Source organism: Oreochromis aureus, linkage group 9, assembly GCF_013358895.1.
Source record: "Oreochromis aureus strain Israel breed Guangdong linkage group 9, ZZ_aureus, whole genome shotgun sequence".
NCBI classification, from domain to species: Eukaryota; Metazoa; Chordata; class Actinopteri; order Cichliformes; family Cichlidae; genus Oreochromis; species Oreochromis aureus.
This window is the reverse complement of record NC_052950.1, coordinates 24026299-24032298: the sequence shown is the minus strand read 5'-3', so window position 1 is coordinate 24032298 and position 6000 is coordinate 24026299.

Genomic DNA, 6000 nt, shown 5'->3' with positions numbered 1-6000 from the left:
CTGATCAAAGTCTACCAAAGCCATCAGGTTTTTCTCACCGCAAATCCACATTTAAAGCAATTTGCGCTTTGCTTTGTAGCTGATGGTTGGTGGATATTCCACCCTCCTGTTACACAGGTAACCCTCTAATGCATTTACCTCCCCCTCATACACGCAGCAACCACATTATTAGGTTGCTGGTACTGGGTTGGACTCCCTTTTTACTGGTGACTGCGACACCCATCTGAGTACAGTGAACCTATTGTCATGTTCAAGAAACCCATTTGAGAGGAGCTTTCAATTTAGTCCCATTTTGTTTATATTGGGCCAAATCACGACAACAGTTGACTCAAGGAGCTTTATATTGTAAGGTAAACCCCAACAATCAGACAAGCAATCACTTTGGTGACAGTGAGAAGGAAAAACTTCCTTTTAACAGGAAGAAATCTCCGCTTGCAGAACCAGACACAGGAAGGGGCAGTTTGGGGTGAGTGGAGAGAGAAATGTCAAAAGACACACTTAGAGATTCAAGATGTGCCAAGAAAATATCCCCCATACCATTACGCCAACACCATCACCACCGCTAGCCTAAACTGTTGATGCAAAGCAGGTGGATTTATGCTTTCATGTTATTTAAGGCAAAGTCTGGTCCAGCTGTTTGAATGAGACTTATCAGACCAGAGATCTTCCAATCTTCTGTTGCCCCATTTTGGTGAAACCTAGCCTCAGCTTGCTGTCCTTCGGTGATGGGAATGGCGCTCTGGAATTTTCTACTACTGTGGCCCATCAACTTCAAGGTTTAATGAGTTTTACATTCAGAGATATTCTCCTTTGTTACACCTTGGTTGTAACAAATAGTTTTCTGAGTTCTGCTAGCTTGCTGTTAGCTCAAACCAGTCCAGACATTTTTCTTTGACCTTTGACATCAACAAAGCATTTTTGCCCCAGTGAGAGTGAATGGTACTGCCCCAGAAACCATAAGGAGCAGTACCATTCACTCTCACTGGTAGTCAGTTCAACCATTAGCCTCAAAGTTGAGAATAGTTGAACCTCTGTACCTGCCCAATCCGGGTTGCTAAAAGTTATTTTGTCTGTCATCGCTAATCGCTAACAGTCTGTTTTCCTGCTTGTCTTTAAATTTGTCAAACAACTCTATCGCTAGCATCACTTAGATCACTCAGAATTCAATGCATGAACATGTAAAAATTTAAGGCTAAGCTATGTAGCTTTGAAAAGAGAAAATATCACCATTACAAAGAGAAGTTAGCTAAGAATTACCACACAAGCTTGCTCCCTGCAGTCTGCAAAGTAGTCTCGTTTGACATATCAACCCTAGCTTGTACTGGCTATAGTAAGCTAATATTAATATTAACTAGATGTAGCTTTTATTTCTGAGTCAGTTACCTAATATTTATGACTTTTCCCTACTTTGGCTATTAAGGTAGTGAATGCATGAGAAAATTAGGAAATGCAGGGAAACCAGACTTATTATTTATTAGATTTTGAGGCTTACTCTGAGTAAAAGTTGCAGAGCCGTGCTTTAAATATTCAATTTAACTCAAAGCACTAATGGAATGGGCAATAGAAGTTCCACATGCCAACTTAGTCTCTTTGAAGTAAGTTTTACTTCAAGAATAGATGTATTAGTCGTTGTTCATTAAAACTTGTATTTTTCTTTACTTTTAGGTGACAGCCAAATCAAGCGTTGATCACTGGCCTAACTAAGCTATGTTTGCATTTGTGTGCATAGAAGTAGAAGAACATCTCACAGGTCAGCATGACTCCGGGCTTGGGTCTCTTAAAGTTTTTCGAACACACCATTCAGTGAAAGCTCTTAATATAAAACCCTCTAAACACTTTGTGCTGTGACGTGCCCTTCTAAAAGAAGTCTGGGGGTCAAAATGGCTGGTTGTGCAGAGCCATATTCGCTTTTATAATAACTTACTGGAGCCTGACCTTACATGTACAGGTAAGGCGTGAAGTGAAGCTGAGCATGACATTTATGGGTCATATCTGCTGTAAATGATTGGAGAACCCCGTGTCTTTGTGGTCAGAGTTAATGGGGACGTCAGAGAAAAGGTGAAGCCGCGTCTCATAGATGAATAGCGAAAACATGCCAGTGAACTTTTCTGTATAGTGACAATTCTACATTTTGTGTGTAATTGGTGCCAAATTTAGCTGATCCATCTCTTCAAATTCGCCTAAAAAAAGGCAGAGAAGATCAGAAATCAGTAGCTTTAAAGCGCATATTGACAGCTATTGAGATCATGACCTTTCGCTAATGTGATGGCTTCACTAACCTGTGGTCATCTTTGCCACCATGCGTGACATTAGCAGAGTAAAGGTCAGTGCAGCGTAACCTTTGGGAAGTGTCACCTTGTTGCCGATCACACAACCTCATAAACAGCAGCAGGATGCGAAAGCTGCCCTTTAACACTCCATGTTGACTGATTGACTGTGAAGCCTGCCTGTTCAGTAAATCCCGTCTTTGTATCTGTTACACAGCTAATGCAGTGTCTTCTAAAGGAAAGAGCTCATTAAGTGAGACTAACACCCTGTAACTTGGTCACGTTAATGATTGGTATTCTACCTAAGCTTAAATAATATGCGGCAGGCATGAGAGTTAGTTATGTTGTGCATGCATGTGGAAGACTGCGCAACAATTGTCTCACTTATTTCAGATTTCACATTTTAATTAAAAACTATGTTGGACACGCCCCAGGAGGAAATTACTCAGCAGAAAACAAAATGTAAACATAACATTATCTAAAAATGTCAGAGACATGCGTTGCCTTTCGTTCCCTTTATAGACAGAACACAAAAACAAAACAAGGTTTGACCACTGGCCATTAAAGAGCCATTAGTTCAGCTGACTCACCTCTTTAAGGAGCGGTTTGGCCTAAGGCGCAGTGACGCACCCTGGGTGCCACCGTGGTTTAGTTGCTGCCAAAATCTCAAAGGTTAATTCAAAGTCAGCACCTTAATTCTTCAATAAATCATCCTTAACTCCTAATCATTTCCCTTCTACATTCAACTGTCAACAGTCAGCACAGGTAGCACCTCTTCCTGTCCTCAAAGCACCTTGGAGCAGTGACGCTTAACAAGCTCAAGTCTATTAGCCTAATATGATAAGCTTATGGATCATAATGATATTGGCTATAATCCATTTTCAACAAGAGCCAGCAGCTTAAAAATTCAAGGGAACACCTTACCCCGCTCCGCTATCAGAGAGCGAGTCCCTCGATGCTTTTTAGGCACTCAAGTAAGAATGAATTCATGCTGTCAGTTCTGCTTGTCAGACATCAGCGTTAATGGGCAGGTGTCCATATTCATGGGCTTTAAGGATGAAATGTACTCGTCATAATTTTCAGTTTTGCGAGGTTTATGAAATCTTGGTGATGGATTGAGAGGCTCCTGGTTTTTCTTTTTTTTCAGCTTCCTTTCCAGTCCTTTAGCACCACACTGTGCCTCTAACCAGGCATGACAGCAGGTGGAGCGTGTGCATCCACTGTGACTTAAGTATGTGTGGCATGTTGCTGATACTGTCTTTTTTACAGGTTACGCACAAAGTTAGTGAATGTATCAGAACTACTTAGGATCTGATAGGGTTTATAAATGTGATTGTGACAAAAACTGTAACCACGACCTAGTAAAGACTTCTCTTTCCGTTCCTCTTTGTTGTGTGTCCTGCTTTGCATCAGCAGTTAAATTAACTTGATAGATAGATAGATAGATAGATAGATAGATAGATAGATAGATAGATAGAATTTTATTTCAAACATGCAAATATAATTGAAATAACAAGAGAAAAAAACAAAACTTAAAAATCATCAATCATCAAGTTTTCATGTATATATTAATCAATACATTTATTGACATTTCACATTTCTAAATTATTATTTTATTTATTATTTCCTGTTTGAAAGGTGTAGAAATAAACATTTTTTTATAAAGTACACAAAAGTGCTAGGCAAAATTTCGAGCTAGGCTTATCATCCGTATATCTGTCTATGGTATTTACGTGTTGTCACTTCTTTTGATGTAATTATAAGATGAAACACTTTTCTAAGCCCATTTGTTGCACCTGGATTAGCATGACCCCTAGACATATTTTGTGCATATACCTTTCATCCTATGACCTTATCAGATGCTTTCACGCTACCCAGCAAACAGCCTTACCACCTCTCATTCAGATTTAGTATTCTTGATAGCTAGTCACAAAACAGGAAGGTTTTTGTAATAAATTCAGCCTGTTTTTCTTCTATAAGTAGTGGTTCATATGCACTGGCTGTAGGTTGTTCTGCACAATAATAAAGGGATTCGTCTCCTGCCTTATTAACCTCCTTGGTGTCTTTAATCTGTGTCATATTGTCTTAATAGCACAAACCGACGTATATTTAAAGGACTAAATAGAATCAATTGAGTGTGTTCAAAGTATTGTCATAATAAAGCAACTTACACTTATCAAAAAATAAATAAAATAAAATAAGGGAATATTTTAGCTCACTTGATCATTGCAGTGTAACACAAAGTCAGTTCACTACTGTGAGATGAGGAGAGTCAAACAGGGACCAGCAGGACCATTATCTGCTCCTTTGCATGAGGGGGAGCAGGAGGAGTCCTGCTACAGTGCTGTAAAATGACCTCCAACAGGCTACTCGTGCATGTTTCCAACCAAACCTTTAGAATCACACTCCTTGAGTGTGGCATGAGGCCTCAACATCCTTTTTTCAGATTCACCAGAGAACACCAGAACTGGCAGATCCACCACTGGCATGACAGCAGCTTCACAATTAGCATGTGTGACATACACGACAGAGTCTGGAGACACCGTGGCAAGACATTATGCTGCCTGCAACATCACCCAGCATGACTAGTTTGGCAGTGGCACAGCGATGGTCTGGGGAGGCATATCCTTGGTGAATGCCAATTGAGCTACATGGTGCTGGGCTGTGAGCACAGGTCCCACTGAAAGATATCACACCCTCGTGCCACCTTCATGGTGTCTGATTCTGACAGTTTGGTCAGAAACATGCACAAAGGAGCAGATGGGGTCCTGTTTCTGGGTTGATGCCTTTCAACAGGCCTGTGTAAAAGCCCATCTCCTGGGATCTCGTCCACACTCTTGAGACTGTGCTGGGAGACACAGCAAACCTCCTTGAAATGGCACGTATGGATGTGGTCCTGGAGGTTGACCTGGGTAACCTTTGTAGTCTGCCAGCAGTGACACAGACACTAGAAGAAAGCAAAACAAGAGAAAAATCAGCCTGGAGGGATAAAAAGATACCAGTGGTCTGTGGCCTCCACTTGCAAAACCATTCCCTTTTCAGGGTTGTTTTATTGTTGCTTCATTTTATAAATGCACTTCTCACCTTTGGTATAATCATTTCTTTCAGATGATCCGTTTGCTCACAGCAAGAACCAGAGTAATAGCATTGCCAAAACATCACGTTTATACCATTTTACAAACTATACCCCCGTCAGCTCCTGCTGAGATCACTCTTGATGCACTACTCCAGCTGCACAACACCTACATCCATTTATCTTTACATGGTGGCCCCGCTGACTTCTGATTTATAATATCACTGTTTTTCATTACTTTCACTGCATTTCAAATAACCATTAGTGCAATAACGTGTATATATATTTCTGAGCTTCATGAACTATCCTGGGTCTAATCCCTTATTTAATCCCAGGTGGATCAGGCCTTGGGGATCTCCCCCTCTTTGATAAAGTGTACCAAAGCAGATGAAATGGATTCACACTGGTTTATGCTTCCCAAATGGACAGACTGATATCCCTGAAGTTAAACTGATTTTGTGTTTTACTGTGATGGTTGCAATAACAATGCATGGTTGTCAAAGACACTATGATCTAAATAGTGTATCCCTTGGCATACTGTTTATGACTTTACCGGTGTCCTGTTCTATTTCATTATAAGTTAGCCGCTTATGTCAAATAAAACTGCCACACCACCACCTTCGCATTCAATATGTACAGCTAAGTGCCAAAGTTTATTTT